Source organism: Pelecanus crispus, chromosome 5 (assembly GCF_030463565.1).
Source record: "Pelecanus crispus isolate bPelCri1 chromosome 5, bPelCri1.pri, whole genome shotgun sequence".
Taxonomy (NCBI): domain Eukaryota; kingdom Metazoa; phylum Chordata; class Aves; order Pelecaniformes; family Pelecanidae; genus Pelecanus; species Pelecanus crispus.
The window spans coordinates 40,470,445-40,488,330 of record NC_134647.1 but is presented as its reverse complement, the minus strand read 5'-3'; positions in this window follow the sequence as shown (position 1 = coordinate 40,488,330).

Here is a 17,886-nt window from a genome sequence, read left to right as displayed (position 1 = left end):
TTCTCTACTCACTTAAAATACTCAGGTCTGAGCAATAATATAGGACTGTTGCCATCATCCTGAAGGGGAACTGTTCATCATGCTCTTGCAGCAGCAGCTAAAGGTGTATCAGCCACCATTTTCTAGACTTGCATGGTATTTTTGTGACTATTCGTAGCTGATGTTAGATCACCAATGAAATATTTTTTTCCATTGCATAAATGGCAGACTTCAGGATTTTTTGTTTGTTTGTTTGTTTCTCTGGCTTTTTCAATTTACACAGAACTAATTATTCTCATAACTACCTGAAAGGGTTTGCTCAAACTTTCCAAACTAACTTGACTGGAAGCCCCGATGAACTATTTCAGAATGCATGACTTGTAAGGAGGAATAAGCACATGTAAACAGCTGGTTTGGCTGGAAATTGGTTTACAGTATTGTTTCAAATATATAAAAATGAAGCGCAACACTCCAGCGAGGCCCCATCAATGGACAAGAAGATTTGCTACCTGTGTCTTGTAGACACTGCTCCTGTTTAAATTTCTCTCTGATGTTATGGTGAGGAGAATCGTGGCATTGCCGTGAAAATGCTGACATGCCATGACAGTCCCAGAGAGCCTCCTCGGCAGTGTGGATGCTCAGCCACTCCTGACTACAGGGTGGACGGACCACATGGAGCCGATCACGGCATCTCACTTTTCACTCAGAGCATCTCATCTGCAACTGCAAAATGGGAGCAAAGCTGCCTGGCTGGTGGGGATGGAGGAGGTCCCGTGGGGTGGCAAACCGTACTGATGGAGAGAAGTGCTTTGGGGTCAGCGCAAAGGGTTTTGAGAATCAGCTGGGGGATGTCACTCTAAATACATAAAACTGCATATTCAGTTCACCGCACGAATAGTAAAAATGCGTATGAGCAACGCAGGTGAGACCAGTTCCCTAGGGAGCAGATGCTTAGAGCATCAGTAGCATCCTAGAGCTATTTGGGGCCTGATGCTCAGGGAGTTGAGGGCTCTCTCCATCCCACCAGGGCCAGAAGGTGATCGAGGAATTTGGCGTTTGGCGTGAATGGTCTTGGAAGAAGTGAGAGTTTAGTTGGCTTAAAATTAAGCAATGAAAATTAAAAGGGAGGACAATCAATCTCAGCTGGAAGTTGGTACATTTTCAATATGGGATGGGTCTTTATTGCAACCTGTGTAAGAGTTTGCTAACGCCCCTGATTTATTATAGAAGCTGAAAGAAATGGCTTTGCACAGCAGGTTAAGCATGCATTTGACTTGGTTCCAGGTATGGCAATAGCTAAGAGCCATCAAAACTAAGAAGAAAATGCTGCCAACAGGCCTGTCTAACTCGGATGATCCTGATTTTCTACTTGCTCTGTCAAACCTGGCTCCCTCATTCCTTTCTGATGGAGCTAAGGACAGAATTTCCCTTCGAGAGCAGCTTTTGTTTCTATCATCATTAACTGTGTTTTCTCTTTAGGATATGAAGACCATTGGAAAGAAAACTGTCTCCTCTACGTTCCTCTGCTTTGCTGGCAAGAACTATTGGGTACCTACCATGAAGGACACACGGGATGGAAAGAGGTTTGACCTCTAAGACTCAGAGTATGCCATCAGAAAACAGCAACACATCTAAGACGATATTCAGGAAGGCATTTCTGAAGAAAAAAGATTTGCCATTGGAATATTGTCACCTGCTCCTGACTACAGCAACTGGAAATACCAGACCAACTCTTTTTTCCCGTCCTTCCTGAAAAGGACAGTGAGAAGCCAGGTATGCCTTCTCCACCCCTTGGCAAGAAAATATCTGTACTGGGGAAATTGGTACGTGTGGACTGGGTGGATGCTAGAAGATGGGCACTATTAAGCTATGGGATTCTGGTCTGAAATAAACACAAAGCCTGAGTGTTTGAGGTTTCCTGACACAGAAGATGAATACATTTTTGCAGCTGTTTACCATGGGGATTATGTGCATGCTGTGCAGTTGCAACATTATGTCTTGTGTGCTCATACAGGATGACAACTGGAGTTTTATGGTGCTTTTCCTCTTGTTCTGGGAGAAACACCTTCCCAGACACATAAACGATGATATGTATTTGGAACACGAAGGTATGGTGATACATACAACAAGAATGAAAAATATGATGTTCTAACTGGAAAAATATAAACTTCAGGCATTTGGGCACTTTCATAGTCCTTTAACATAACTTGGAAATACATGGTTAAAAGTGTCTAAGAATATTTACCCCTAGTCACAGATTAAGCAAAATGTCTATTTTATGCCTTTTTTTTGCCATCAGGCTGTTTAAACTTGGTAAGAAATTAGTTTTGACTATGAGTTTTCATGCATAATGTGAGCTGTACACATTTTTTTTTCTTCTAATATGTAAAATAATTGGATTTTGAACAACGTCGTAGATTTGAAGCTAGTCAGACATGTAACTAATGGTTTGAAATACGGAGGGAGTTTCAGGTCATTCTTTGAAGGTGAAGATGCTAAAGAATTGGAGCACTTCAGTTCAAAGACTTTCTTGGCTGCAGCTTTTGCTCTGTCCTGTGAATTTCTATTCTTTGTCAGGATATTGGGGATAAAGGCTGTCTTGAAGAAAATTAACTTTTAAGTAGTAAATAACACTGCAATAAGAGCATAGGGTGTGTGGCATGTGTAAGCTGGACATCACCTGTATGGGAAGGCTTATATTGAAACTTTGAGCATGTAGTCCATATTTTGAAGGCGAAGATATGGGGTTTTGTCTTGTTTGAGGAATTTGATCTTGAACTGATTAATATAGCCTTTAAAAGTCCATAGTGGTGACGTCTGTCCTTCGGTAATCTGTGCAGGTGTGTAACTGTACTTTTGTACCCAAAGGCATTTCTCCACATGTTTCTTCATGGACTAAGACTCAAAAATGCCACACTGAAGTGCAGTAATGTTGCTTAGGGAAACTGAAGGTAGTCTTGCCTTGAAATCCTATCTCCTTATCACTAGATACATCTGAAGGTGCGTGTTATAACTGCCCTTATAGTCATAAGCTGTATCATTTTAAGCTACGTATAATTGTAAGCTTTGTTATAAGCAGTTGTAAGCTACATGTATACCCTAAAAACTGTGGAGATGGAAATGACGAAATGTTCCAAGAGGGCTTGGGTGGAAAGAGGAGCCCAGGTTAGGGACACATCTCCCCTGTTACGCACAGATGTGCCAGAGGGGAAAAGTAGACTTGAAGAGAATCCCCCGCTGGGTGGAAGGCAGGGAGCCTTGGGATGCTACTGCTCTGGCTCCAGCAGCGGTGTCCAGCTCTAGCACTTGTCCACACATTTGCTGTTATTTGAAGGTTTGGATCTGCTTTGGAGTGAATTTTTAACATCAGTGCAGAGTGCAAGGGCTGCGGGTTTGCATTTGTAAGGAGAAGAGCAGTGTGTTTGTTCATCAGCTGCTGTCAACTGGATTTCAGGGCAAAGAGGGAAGAGGACAAACTGTGTAAGTTTGGATTATGGACCCCTTTCAAGGCTATTCTGCCTCAGCCAGCAGTTTCTGTAGCTTTACGGCCAATGTTTAGGGAATCTTTCCCTTCTCACACAAAGAAGAAATCTGTCATATCCATAGCAAAATCCATCAGTCCCAAGCTCGTTCCCTCTCCAAAAATCCTGCCCGGCATGTGGCTCTGGTACTTCCCAGCCCCTTGCTGCTCCTTCCTCCACACCTTTCCAAGGGGCTTCAGATTTGGGATGCAGGTCTCTTTTCCCTTCCCCTCCCTTCCTTTGATGGATTCATCCCAATCCAACTCTGGAGCCTGGGGTGGCACCGAGATTGACAGAGGGAGGGTGAGCTCATACCCCTGTGGCAATACAAGCCCTGATGGCATGGGTCAGATTTGGATGTCTGGCAAATCTGAAGTCAGGTGGGCAGAGGGGAGGGAGAGATGGTAAATGAGTCACAAAAATGCTGTTCTTGGTGCACAGTAAGTGCCACAGGGCTCCGGAGTAGATGTGAAAACTTAACTCCTTGGTACGTGCAAGCAATCTCTCCCAAGGCTGGGAGTAGCTCCCTTGCTCTCTGACAGCCTGAAAGCAACTGGGGAAGGCAGCGTAGTCTCAGTCATTATTTTATGACATGTCAGAAAAAGGCCTGTGGGAAGAAACACACAGACTGTCCAGTTCTCTGTTCCAGCTTTTCGCACATCTGTGTCCTTAGAAACACAGTCCAGACAGGCACAGCATCCCCTTCTGAGCCTGCAGCAACAGGTTTGCAAGGCTCTGGTCCTTCATAGACCCTCTCAGATGCTTGGCATTGGTCTTGAAGATGCAAATTGGTGGTAACTGAGAAGATTCTGTTTTTCCTGAGGTTAAATGTCACGTTTTGTCAGCAGTGGCTTCAACACTAAATTAAGACAAGCTTCATCTGGGTGGTATCTGACACGCCACTTGCCACTTACTAAATCTGAAATTAAGATGCTACTTTGGATCAAAACAAAATCTCCTTATATTAAGATATTATAGCTATATTTTCTCCTGTAGGATACTGAATAGAAGTGCTATTTAAAGGTGTTTTAGTGGGAAGCATCCATGGATGCTGATGGCAGCTCTCTCAGCTGTCTGCCTATAGGATGCAGACATTCTTGTTCAGTTTCTAGATGTTATGTCCATATGCTAAACTTAAAGACTGAATTTTTCTCAAGCTTTTTAGGTCTGTGACTTGCATTACTCAGGGATCGTGATGCAAATTCTATTTATTTTTTTTCAAGATCAGTACAATCAGGCCATATGATCTGGCTGTGCTCTGGACTGAGTGGCCACAGTCTTCATCCTTGAGTACCGTTATCTCATGGCAGAAAAGAAATGAGCTCATTTGGGTTTTGTAGGTGACAGTCCCTGTTACCCAAAGACCGCAAGGTATGTGCAGGAGTGTTTGTTTGATACAGATCTGACCAATCTTTTAAGGAGGATTCCCCTGGGGGTTGCAGTTCACACTTGACATTACTCACTAATATTTATTTTCGAATGTAGCGCGTCAGCTCGAAGAGGAGACTCTTAATATGGAAAAAGTAAAGTTCCCACGAATTTGACACTGGATCTGACCTAGATTTCTGGCCAGAAACTCTGATCGGTGTGAAGCAGCTACTCTGAAGTCCTTGCTCTCCAATTAGGAAGATGTCAGCAAGCGCACAGCTAAGCAGCAGTCTGGTAAACATAGGGATGTTTTTATTAAACAGCTCTGGGATACAAAATTATTATACTGACCTTGTTTTCCAAGTCTTCAGAGGCCCAAGGAGAAAGCTTGAGACTCTGTAAGAACTAAGGCTTATTGATTACACTGTTTCCCATCTGTCGGGTTAGTTTGTAGGATCTGTATGTATTCATCTTTCAGGGAGTAATGGGGATTTCACAAGCAAGAAAACACATGAATGAAGCTTTGTTTATCAATGAAGGGTCTAAGAGCGCTTTCATGTATCGTATGGACACGAACTTAATGACAGGTGAGCAGGGCAAGCAAGCTCGGGTTAGTTCCTTGCTGTATTGCAGAGCATGTAACCTGTAAGTGCTGTATCCAGAAGCATGGATGGATGGGGCTTACGAAGTGGGACCTCAGGTTCATGTGCAAGGAAATCCAAAGCCTTTGGGTTGCAAGAGGAAAGGGAGGTGAGGTAACCTCTCCCCTCGGTGTCTGTGATGATGATTTCCTGAAGACATCATATAAGGTTGTGATTCTCTTGAATGGTTGAGGGGATGACAGGCTGTAAGTACTCTGATGGTATAACCAGGGAGAGCAACACCTAAGCCTGGATAAAGGGTCTGATTTTCCCAAGCGCTTAAGAGACTCATCATTTCCACTTCAAGTCCTACGATAACTTAAGAGGATGTGCTTCCCTTTTTCATTTTCTGTGCCCAGTGAAATATTTGGTGGGTTAAAGGAGGAGCAGCCACGTCTGAAACGCAGAGTGCCGTGTGCACGCAGCCACCATGGGGGTGTGAGCCAGCTCCTGACGAGCATCGGCTGGGCAGAAGGCTGTGGGAAGCAGCCTGGGCTCCCCAGATCTGGCACAGCAGTACGTGGTGCTCCTTGCAAGGGGTGACCTGACGCCAGGCTTGACAAGCGGGTGCCTGGTGGTTCGTGTTCGCTTTAATGGAACTATTTATTATCTTTTGGAAAACGTAATTAAAAACTAAATCACACATGTGACATATGGTTTATTGGCCCCATCTAATCAAAGTCTGCCTGGGAGAGAAGTGCTGCGGTGAGCGCAGGTGGGATCCCAGTGAAATCCTATGCCTGAAATGCCTTCCCAGGGCACATGCAGACCAGGGGAAAGAAAGATGGAATAAAAATAAATAATGCTGGCTGCAGGAAACAGGTGAAATGATTTCCTATTACACCTAACGTGTTCCTCCTCATTGCCGTCCCCAGTGAACAGAGGCAGGAGTGGGTCACTGCCGCACATGTGAGGCAGTCCCCAAGCTGTAGTCAGAGCTGGCAAACTCATAGTAAGTTTTTACCGTCCTTCTGCACCACAGGGGCCCCACGTAGCTGTTTGCCTCTTGCCCTGCTGTTGATAGTCTTTCAGGTATGTTCTTGTGATTTCAGAAAGCTTGGTCAGTCCTTTGTAAATTGGAGGCGATCTCTCCGGCACTTTTGCTTAGCATTGGTGTTAGGCAGGTTAAAACATGCCCTGAAGTCAGATGTGTTGATGCTGATTTTTTTCCCTATGCAGGGACAGGGAGGCACGTTCCCCTGTGCACGGCTGGGGTGTGCGTGGGAATGCAAAACCAGGCGCCTTCCTTAGGAGGGAGGCAGCTCTGGGAGCAGTTTAGGAACAGCTCTAAACCTTGCAGCGGTTATGGTGTCTTACAGGAGGAAGGCCACTCAGAGTATATGAACAGCATTGTCTTTGCAAACTGAGTAAGTCGGTGGGCACTGAGTAGCATCAGATCATGTCCACTGAAATCTGGTTGCTGGAGGCTATACTGCCATCACTGCCTGTGCTAGCTGGCTTACAGTAAGCCAGCTACTGTCTAGTCAAGATGCAATGACCTCTATGTGCTGCAGTATTGATGTTCTTGACCTCATTTATTGAAGGACCTTGAAATGAAGGTAACTCCTGAGTCCTTTAGAAATAGACCCATGTAAGTTAGGAAGTGGTATCTTTAAAAAAAGTCAGTACGCATCCCTTGCTGTAGCTTTTCCTACCCAACCTAGAACACATTATATGAGTTTAAACAAGCAGTGAAGCACATGGTGTAGGGCCATGCTCAGGGACATGGAGCCCATCTCCACCAGCCTTTTCCTCAACACCCTGTACCGGGCCCAAATGCCATGGTGCTCCTCTGGCAATAGTGGAGTTGGTTGTACCATGCATCACCAGAAGAAACTAATTTTTATTTCAGTATTGCCCTCACAGGGTTTTTTTGCTGCTCTGTCAGTGCTTGGTGTTTCACCTAACGCCTGGTTCCAGATAACTGATGGAGCATAGAGGACTTCTGGACCTGCTAGAAAGCATGGGCCTTGCTCAGGTGGCTGTAGGTGCAGCTCCAAGCCCAGTGCTCTGCATCGCCCCTGGCTCTCCTCCTTCTCAGCCCCTCGCCCAGGCCCTCCCAATGCCTCCTGAGATGCACCTGGATCTGTTCTGGGCACCGCACCTAGGTGCAGTCGGGGCATGTCCCTAAATTACCATGCACGAGTGAAAACCTTGAGAAAGCAGGAGACGAGTAACCTTTCTTCCCCAGTTCATGAGTTTCGAGGCAGTATTGGGATTCACTGAGGAGCAAGCAGTTTGCCAGCTCTTAAAAGCTAAGAGAGTTACTCTATTTGGTGTGATGATGGTGTGCCCACCTTCTTAGAGGCAAAGCAGTCATGGCGTCTCACCCTCCAGTACCGAGCCGCGCTCAGCCTTTCCCACAGCTCCTTGCAGTTCTCCACAGCCGGATTGTTCTAGACTAGATCAAACCTTGGAAGGAGGTGCCTTCCCTGAGCCGGCGAACAAGGGAGAGCTCTGCAAAGCTGCCACAGGGAAGCGGGGAGAGCTTTCCTTCTGCTTGCTGCAGAGCTGGGCTCTTTGGCACCCCCCGTTTATTAACCCTTGCTCTCACACCTGTTCTCGCTCTCGCACCTCCGGAGCTCCAGAGCCACTTCTTGCACCTCCCACAAGTGCACATGCTTTTGCTCCAAGAGCCTCTCTGGATTTCGGACCTGTGTGTGATCAGAATGAATTAGACTTGGCTGAGGCAAGGGATTATTGCAGACCTGTCACTTCACAGTATGTTCCTGTTACAGCCCACACTCGTGTCTGCTAGTATTTTAAAGTAAACTTTAATTAGCATCTTCCAAAGAGTGTGAATAAATTGTTTTGTTGTTGTTTTAGGCTTGGTTTTGTTTTAAGGAAAAGAGTGTTTACTCACCAAGGACATGTTTCCAAACTCTTCATCCACTCTACTCCTTGTTTTCTGGTATTTCACTGTGTGTATTACTGTGAAGCTCTGTGTGGTGCTGTTGGTGGAAGCAAGGTTGCTCAGCGGTGGGGTAGGATGTGCCATGGAGGCACATGCAAGTGCTGGGGTATTTTGGGGCCATGTTGGAGCAAAGCTGTCAGGCTCCTGATGGCCAAGTGTCATCCATTTACTAGCAAACTATCCCAGGAGAGTCACTCCAGGTTAAGCAGATCTGTGCCTGCCTCAGTTCAGTGTAGCAGCCCCTTTACCTGTAGTTCAATGGGCACAGCTTGGGCTCAGTGCCCTCAAAGATCTTAAGTAGCTTAGGATCCTCTGTCTAACAGTGCTGCAATCCAGAGACACTGGAGACATCTCCCCCTTATTGTAAATAACATGTCTGAGATGCTCTTTGCAAGGGGTGTTGAGCATGTTTTCCAGCCTTCACTCCAGAAAGGGTGAATCAGGTATCTGATGTGGTCCAGAGATCTGCTCATAGACAGAAAAGGGATGCAAAGGACGTCTTGTACATGGGTGAATTCCTACAGAGTTACTTTACTGCTGAAATTAAGTGTATTAATACTGTGTAAAGGTTTCTAGGTTTCTACCCACCCATCCCATTTACTAGACTGAATTTGTGAAAGTGGTGCAGTAATGGATTGGAAGAGGATGAGCTACAGACCTGTTTGCCCTCTTTATGGGGAGAGCATTAAGGAAGGGCTGAGAAATCAGGCTGGGGCTGGGGTGTTACCTGCTGGTGCTGGCACAGAGTAGTGATCCCCACCCCATACTGTCTGTTTTAAAAGGTGGTGTGTGATGTGAGGAAGGTAAACCCACTGCCTGGAATACTGGAGGCAGGAAGAAGTAAACTAGCAGTGGGGGGAAAAGGCTAAATTTAAAGGCCTGGGTGGTAAGCAAAATTTTTCAAAGGGAAGAAGGTGCTGACTTGGGTGAGCTGTGAGGACTCCATTGGCTTTTGCATTGCAAGGAAATGTACTTGAGCAAATGTGCTGGTATGAAGTATTCAGGCACATAGACTCCTTTTAGTTTCAGCCATGCATGGCTTTGGTTCCACCCATCTTGTTTAAACAAACACAGTTTGTGGGGATAAGGCAAGGAAAATCCTGTTCTCTGTTTGTGTTTGAACTTCCCTCTGCTCCTCCAGCAGGGACACTCGAAACACAGATGGAGCTCAAGGCGTTAGGTTTTAACAGATCCAAATCAATTTGATGTGCCCTTAAAAAATCCCACAGTCATTTCCAGCGGCATCCACAGAGCTGCTAACAGACGAGTGTGTGCCCAGTCACTAGTTGCTGCATGTATTGGTTTTCTCATACTGAAAACCATTATTTTGCTGTCATGGGAAGGCTTCAGGTATGGCTTTTTGGTGGCATCAACACAAGAGCATCTTTAGAAGTTACAAAGTGGTGTTACCTGGAGTACCACATGGGAGCAGCAGGGCAGTGGAGACCAGGTTGTCATCTTTTGCTTCTAAACCAGTTGTTCCTGGTGAGACCTCTGTCAGTGAGTGCCACATAAAAAGGCCCCCTGTAGGTGGTCAGAAAAAGGAGAACATCTGGGAATCAAAACACACAATTCTCTGACCCGTCAGTAGTGAAAATGGGCTACCTGCACAGCTCAGCCCTCAGTCCCTTTCAGCAGTTCCCCAGAAGACACAACCCACTGCTTGAAGGAGGACCCTCTGCCTACTAGGAAGGGCTGGAGAAGAGTTGGTCCCCATTGCTTCCTAATATGAGATGGGGGGATGCAAAAGAACTGGCAGCCCATGCTGTGCTTACCCACTGGTGTATGGCATTGTCCTTATTTGCATGAAAATACATATTTGATGACTTGCAAAAATAACGAGAGGCTTCAAAATAGGAAGGATTATTCTATTTATGCCACTTCTGCTTTATGCCTTCCCCTAAGGTCTCACAGAAGTGACAGTGGAAATGGACATCAGAAGGTCTGTAATCCAACCTCCCATTTGGAGCAGGACTGTCCCCAACACCAGATCAGGACAGCCATGGATTTGGCTACCCAAAGCCTGATCACTGCTGTGGAAGGAGATGTCACCACCTTTCTGGGTGACCTATTCCAGGTCTGTGCTACCCTCCTAGTACAATTTTTTTTGATAATGTGTCCAATCTGAACCTCATAAGTCACAATATGTGGCCATTGCCCCTACCTGCCATTACCAAGAAGACTGGCCCTGTCATCCCTGCAACTCCCCTTCAAATCCTGTGGGCAGGAGCTTGACATAGAAGGTGGCACCACTTTCCCCTTTTTATTGGTTTTGTGTTCAGGAATGACTCTTCATATTCCTTGGCATTGCTACTGGATGACAAAGCCATTTTCTGTGGCCATGGCCTCCACAGCTGGGGAAGAGCTGTGCCAGATTCAAGCCCTATGTAAAGGGTGGGAAAGTCCAACCCATGGAAATCTATAGGGCAAACTATTTCTCTGAAGAAGAGTTCACCAGCTTTCTTCCATGGCTTACTGAAATCAAAGAGAGAGAGAGAATTCAATAGCTGTTAACATCGATTATCAGTATAAAGGATTATAAGTGACTGAGCTCTGATTGGGAAGCTCTGATGCAAGTTCCCGGTCTTCCCTATTATTTTCCCCTTCTTCTGACTCACCTGGTCTGGTTGCTGTGTATTGCTCCATCCTGGGGGAAGCAGAGCACTCAACACGTTTCTCACCTCTCCTGTGACCTCTCCAGTGCCGCACCTTTGTTGGATGACAACAACAAAAACAGCACTGAGAATTCCCAAAAGGGTGAGGACTCCTTAATCCCTTCAGAAAACCAACCCGATACTTCATGGGTGGGTCCCTGCCAGTCTCAGAGCAAATTAACATCTCCTTCCTCATCCACAGCTCTCTGCCTTTCTGATCACACTAAATGCAACTGCTGATCCCGTGCGCCTCTGGCCAATCTGCCTCCTTGTTTGCAAAGGTAGTGCCTCATGGGGACAAGGGTCTTACCCTCTTAAAATCCCAGCCATTTTCCCTTTTCCTAGTTCCACATATGGATATCTAATCATGGGTCAAGCTGTCTGCCTAGCAGCCAGTGAGACAGTCCCGTCATCATCACTGGTTTAAGTTGAGCAACAGTTTTGCTACTTCTTCAGTGACCTCCCTAAATGTTTTCCATAACTTTGTTTCTCTTTGGACTGAATCCATCATCTATTTATTTAACATCTTTCTCTCATCCTATATTTTGTACAGTCACATCACCATGGCATTGAGACTCTCTGTGGTCAGTATTAGATGTTAACCATTGAGATGTTGGAGAATTTGCCTCCATTTTCAGAGAAAAAGGCTAAAAGACAATCACCAAGGTTACACAATAGATTGAAGATGATTCTGGACTCATGGGTCCCATTTCTGTCTAGTCAAACCATCCTTTCCATTTAGCACTCCAAGACAGACATGTTCCCTAGGGCAGACCCCAGCTCACAATCCCTGTGTTAAGAGATCTTGAAGTTTTCCTGCCTTTCCCTGGATTTGTAAGGTTGTGATTTATCAAGCAAGAACACGGCAAACCAACGTGTTGTTCTACAGCTTCACTGCAGGGATGATTCATATGGACTGCTGATGGCATCTGGCACCAGCTTTTGGCTGCTTTTCTGGAAATAGTGAGCCCTTTGTGGATATCTGGTCATTAGATGATGAATTTTTTGTTTGCTCTCACCTGAACTTAATTCAGACGTAGGTGCCACACATCTTCATTAATCCTCTTAGCTGTGATTTGGTTGCACCCTCTTACCTGAAAGAAAGGAATTTGATAATGCACCGATGAAAAGAGCTGCAGCCATCTGCCATTCAAACCCAGACAAACAAAACTCTCTCGACCCACTTTGAGAAAAACCACATCAATTACACTGTCAGTTGTATTTATCTTGCACAGTCCTAAACCATCCCAAGGCTGAAACATGTGCCGTCAATGTCTGGGGCAATGCCTCTGCGGTTAGGGATGTGCCCCGGTTGCTGGGATGGACGGGGGGCACAGCACACAGAGGTGCATCCGTGGGCTGAACAAGGCTGCAGGAATGCTGAGGAGCAAAGTCTCCAACACGCAAATGACACAAAATCTGATTGAGTTCAGCAAAGCACATTTTGTAAACTTGGGCTTGTATTAAAAAAAAAACAAAACCAAAAAAAGGAAAGGAAAAAAAGAAAGAACCTGCTGGAAAAGGGGGGTTTCCCGAGTTCCTGCAACATTAGACACTACCTGCATTCCTGTGCCGTGAGGACAGTGTAGTCCAGAAATGCTCAATTTGTTTGTTTTTTCTCCCGGCCTTTGCTTCTTGATTATGTCCAGCAATTTGCAATGTTCAGCAATGCTCTCCTCTCCAGTTCCTGGGGTTAGAATGGAAATTTTGCTCCTTACAGTAAGCTGGGAATAGCTGGCTCTGTGCCCGTGCAAGGAGCAGAGGTCAAGTGCCCTGCTCAAGCCCTGGGCTTGCAACACCCATTGCTCTTGTCTCTTTTTCCCAGCACTGCTGGTGCATCGCTTCTCTGAGCTCAGAAACCTGCCATCACAGCTATCGAGAGCGGCTCTTCTCCCGAGGCCAACAAGCAGCGAATAAGGAGGGTATTGTTTTGCTGTCGTCTACCTCTGCATGTTTGATGGGGAAAATTAAAAAAGACACATGAGCGGATTAGGTGTCAGAAAACGTCTAATTATGGCTTATAAAATTACCGGCTCAGTGGCTTATGAATGGAAACGTGCAGGAGAACCCTGTATCAGTGTAGTCTCCAGCTTATCCTTGAAAGCCTCATCTCTAAAGAAAAGAGAAAGGAGCAAACCCATCAGAGCTGTCCTCTACAGCCGTGGAAGATGCAGACAGTCCAGATCCCATTGTGTCTGGGTTCTTGGGAGCAGTGTGTGACCTATGTTTCAAAACAGCCTGTCTCCTGTAGAAGATGTGCTACTATTCATTACCTAGGTCCTTTCTGCCATCATGCTTTTTGCTGAACAGTGGGGATCAATGCTGCTCTTCGCACTGCTGCAGGGCTTGGAGTCTGTGCCTACATGTGCAATGCTTTAAGAAATTCAGATGGAGGCCTTTACCCATCCAAATTTATGATTTGATGTCTTAATGGTTATGGTTTGGTTATGGTTTAATGATACATAATGATTTAATACTTCTCGCTTTTAACAGTTTTCCATGAAATGCAGGGGTGGCAGCAAATACATTTTGCTCTCGGTTTTGAGTGTAGTATGTTTTACAGTATAACATGTGTATGTTTGTAGCCTATATGACGAAGACTGTCCCCAGAGCTGTCTGCCACGATGTGGCAAGGCAGAGGTGTGACTCCCCTGTGGGAAATTACTTTCTTATCAAAAGTTATTGGGAGTTTTTGATGGATTTTCTGTGCGTGTGAAATGCACATGCACAAAGAGGAATTCACCAAGGTTTTCTGCAGCAATCTCCCTAAACCTTTCAGTGAAACTTCAGTGCAGCAGCAAGAAAAGCATGACAACTTTTTTTTTTTTAATCTTCTGCAAGGTAGCCAAAGTCTGTCCCTTCATAACATACCAGCTGCATCCTTAACTATTGGAGACCCTGTATCCCACCCTCTCAGTAAGTAACATCCTGTCCCTGGTATGTCATATCCATCTTCCTGAGTGTTCAGAAGCCAAGTGCTGCTGTGGAGTCCGAGGGCCAAATCTTGGATTAGCTCAGCTCAGTATCATATAGGCCACACATGCAATGGCTTTCCTCCTAGTGACTCATGAAAATAGGTGTGACCTCAACTTCTTTTGGAAGTGGAATAACTCAAATGGAAAGGGAACGCCTTATACCTTACCTTGTTTCCTTGTACTGGTCTTGCCACAGCACGGCTGAAGACCCAGAGTTTTAGTCCTGCTTGAGAGAGATCCTGGGCACAAGGTTGCACGGGGAGTTGTTCAAGCTGGGTTATGTTTTACGGGAAATAGTGTTTGGTCACTTTGTGTTTTAAAATGGATTGCAAGGGATGCGGATACCTGGGCTTCAAATCTCTATCCTTTGAATATTTACCTGTGCAAACCTGATGAGTGTTTTACGTAGCTTTTCTGTACAATTTCCTAGAATACGTTAATTTTGTAACCAAGATGAAGTTCTCCTTGAGAAAATCCCTGAGCTACTATTGTAGGTACACAACCTGGACCACTACCAACCCTTGCAGTAATGAGTTATAAAATCGTAGTAACTTTGAGAGCAAAGTTTTGTAGGAGTGGATGAATAAGGATACAAGGCACTCCAACAGAGCTGGTTGCCCTGAACAGGTGACCATGATACCCGAGATGGCTGGGGATGTGTGTACACAAAAAACCTCGTAGGCCTGGACTTGTCTGTCTTCTACTTTGTCTCCATATTCATACAAATTTGTAGGTTTTCAGAAAGTTAATATGAAAGCTTTAACTGAATCTGCTGGAATCAAGACCTTTTCCTCAAGGAAAGGAAAGATGCTCCTCCAAGGTGCAGGTATTATATGCCAGCAAAGTGAAAGGCTATACTGCACCTCCACAGGCTTTTGCAGGCAGAACTGCACTGACCTGGCCACCCTGCCTTCCAGCTGACTGCATCAGAGCAAGTTTGAAACCAAGATTTGGGGGGTGGCTTTGGCAGGTGATGCTCTCAGCACTGCTCAGTTTATTGGCTCAAGCACAGCATCTTCAAATTGCACATCCCATGTAGGCACAGGCCTGCAAATGGCTGCAGCTATCATACCCACAGGTATACCTACCAGTAGGAATGTGGTCTGAAAATTTGGGGCCACTTCGGGACCATTGAGGCCATTTTTTTTGACCAGTGATGTTAGCCAGAGCAAATATGCTCGTCCTACTTGTAGCCATTTTCATGAGATGGTTTTGATGGGATGTCTCTGTCATTCCACATGCCGAGCGTGACCTGGAGAGCCAGTTTGCAGACGTGAACATCAGTGCCACTTTTGGTCAACACCATGCAGTCCTGACCCCAATGTGGTAAATAGCAAAGTCCCCATGGGGCTGCAATTTCACAGGACTCTCCTAGAAATACAGCTTGTGAGATTTATGGTGTAGCTTCCTCTTTTCCTTTGGTACAAAGTTGGCTTTTTTCACTAAAAATGACCCTTTCCACGTGCACATCTGCTTTCCACCCCAAATCTTGGTATTTGTATATCATACTACTGACAACCAAGCTGTTCTGGCTGAAAACCAAAGTATTTTTGTGCAAAATGGCATTAGCATGTCTCATGGGAATTGTGGTTTGCAGTACCTTCTGCTTCCATTCTCCTTTCCAGGCCAAGTTTTGTTGCAACCTGCAGCTCCCAGGATGTGCGTAGACAGAGAAAGCATGTTTGCTAAGCTAGGGAAGTCTTTAGCATTCAAGGTCTTACAAATTTCGTTGAAAAGACTTAGGCTACAAAATAAAAAGTGGAAACAAAAAGCCTTAAGGGACAAAACCTGAAGCACAGTGACACATTTTTGAGTCATGATATTTTACTGAAAAATATTTCTCTCCTGTGGAAAATTCTGATAAAACCACAATTGCATATCAGCACTTCCTAGAGGAAAATGCCTTTTCCTCCAATTTTCAGTCTGGTCTACTCCTATAACAAGAAAAAAGTTTTGACTGTAGTTGGCTTTTGTGGGATTTTAACAACCGAACCGAATGCATCAAAAGCCTTCAAGCTATTTCATAGAAAAATTCTCTTGAGTTTCATAATGTTTGTCCAGCGTCCTGAAATTCAGGAAAGTATTTTGATACCTGAAAAGTTTATTTGCAGAATTACCAAGTCGGATGTGTAGCTGGCTGAAATCAATCTAGCTCCATTGACTTTAATGCTACAGTGATTTACAGTGCTGGCGAGTGTCGCTCAGTGATTTGAGCTTGCAGTTTGCCGTGCATACAGCCATCAAAATTGGGGGCTGCTTGATATGCCCAGCTTGCACTGCTTTCATTTATTGATATCAGAAAAATGGTACAATGTGGCTGCAACTGTTTATATAAATGTGCTTGTTTCTGTGAAGGAAAAGGATTTTAAGGTTTTTTTGTGTTTGGTTTTGGTTTGGGTTTTTTTATTATTATTTTATTTAACTATGTCCACAGTAGTGGTTTTATGGTACTAATTGTGTTTTATAAATTATAGTACCTCTGCTGACATACTGAGAGCTGGGTATGTGTTAGTCCCATCTGAGAAAAATACGAGCTTTTTTCAGTTAAAAGGTTCCTCTTGGAGTCGGAAGGCAACTTATTCAGCTATGCCAATCCATGGAAATCACTGGTTGTGTTTATGCAGCAATTAAAGAGGGATTACAGCTGCCGCAGAGCTCAGCACCCTGGTCTCATCCCCTCCCCTGCACGAACTGGGAGCCTCAAAGCCACATTGTTCCCCGTAGCCGTCAATGCCAGCCCGGGGACAAGGTGAGTCATGAAAATGGGAGAGGGTAGTTTCTGCCAGGGAGTGAGATTTTTTTTAAAAAAAAAAAAAAAAAAGAAAAAAGGGTGGGGGAAGGAATGATAGCTATGTTTTCTTCTTCCAAAGGTGTTTTCCATGGCCGTCTTGGTGCAGGGCAGCAGGGAAGGGAAATGTCCGTTCCAAGTGCACACTGGAAATCATCCTTTGGGGGACGTGTTGTGCAAGATGCTGTATGAGCATGTGGGCAGGGGTTGTCCTTGCCCTGAAAGCACTGGCTTAGCATGAAGGACTCTGCTTTGGAGGTGGCATCCTGAGGGCCTGTGCTCCTGCTGTGCTCAGAGGTCTTGCCAAACCCTCACACCGGGGATGGGGCGAATCAGGGAGGCGAACACGTGTCTCCATTTCGGCAGGATCCCTTGGGCTCAGTGCAGTGGGACAGCCACCAGCGGAGCCAGATTCCTGCTCCCCATGGAAACACCCATCCCTGCCCAGACAGCCCTAATCCTCCCTCCACGGTCACCCTGAAGAGCCTCCCGGCTCCCTTATCGGCAAGGATCTCCCTTCGGTAAATATTTAGGAGAGGCTGCTTTGCAGGGAGGGCAGTGAGCCAAGGGAGGTGGCAGGGGCCCACACTGCGGAAGAGGCGCTGGCGGGGACAGGACAGGGGGCACAGCGCGGCCACAGGGTCCCTGTGGTGTGTGGGGCCACCGCAGGGCCCCGTCACCTTCCCACGTTGGGGAGACCTGGCCATGCTCCCGTGGGTTGCAGCATCCTGACCTCTGCTGCCAGCAGGAAACCTTTAAAACAAGTGTCAGAGTGACTCCCCCAGGAGAAGATGAACCCCTGGTGACAGGGAGTGTGGTTGGAGGTGGGGAGATGTGTTTTTTGCTCAGAAAAGAGCAAATGGCTTTTCTTGCAGAGAGAGAAGGTTTAGGGGGGACAGGGAGCCCTGCTCCATGCCAGGTACAAGTCCAAATGCTGAGGAGCCACAGGCTATTGCTGAGAGACAATGGCTTTGCATTTAAATGGTCAGATAGCTTCATTCTCAGCGCTCAGATTTTTTTTAAGACCCACCAGAAAACAAAAACCA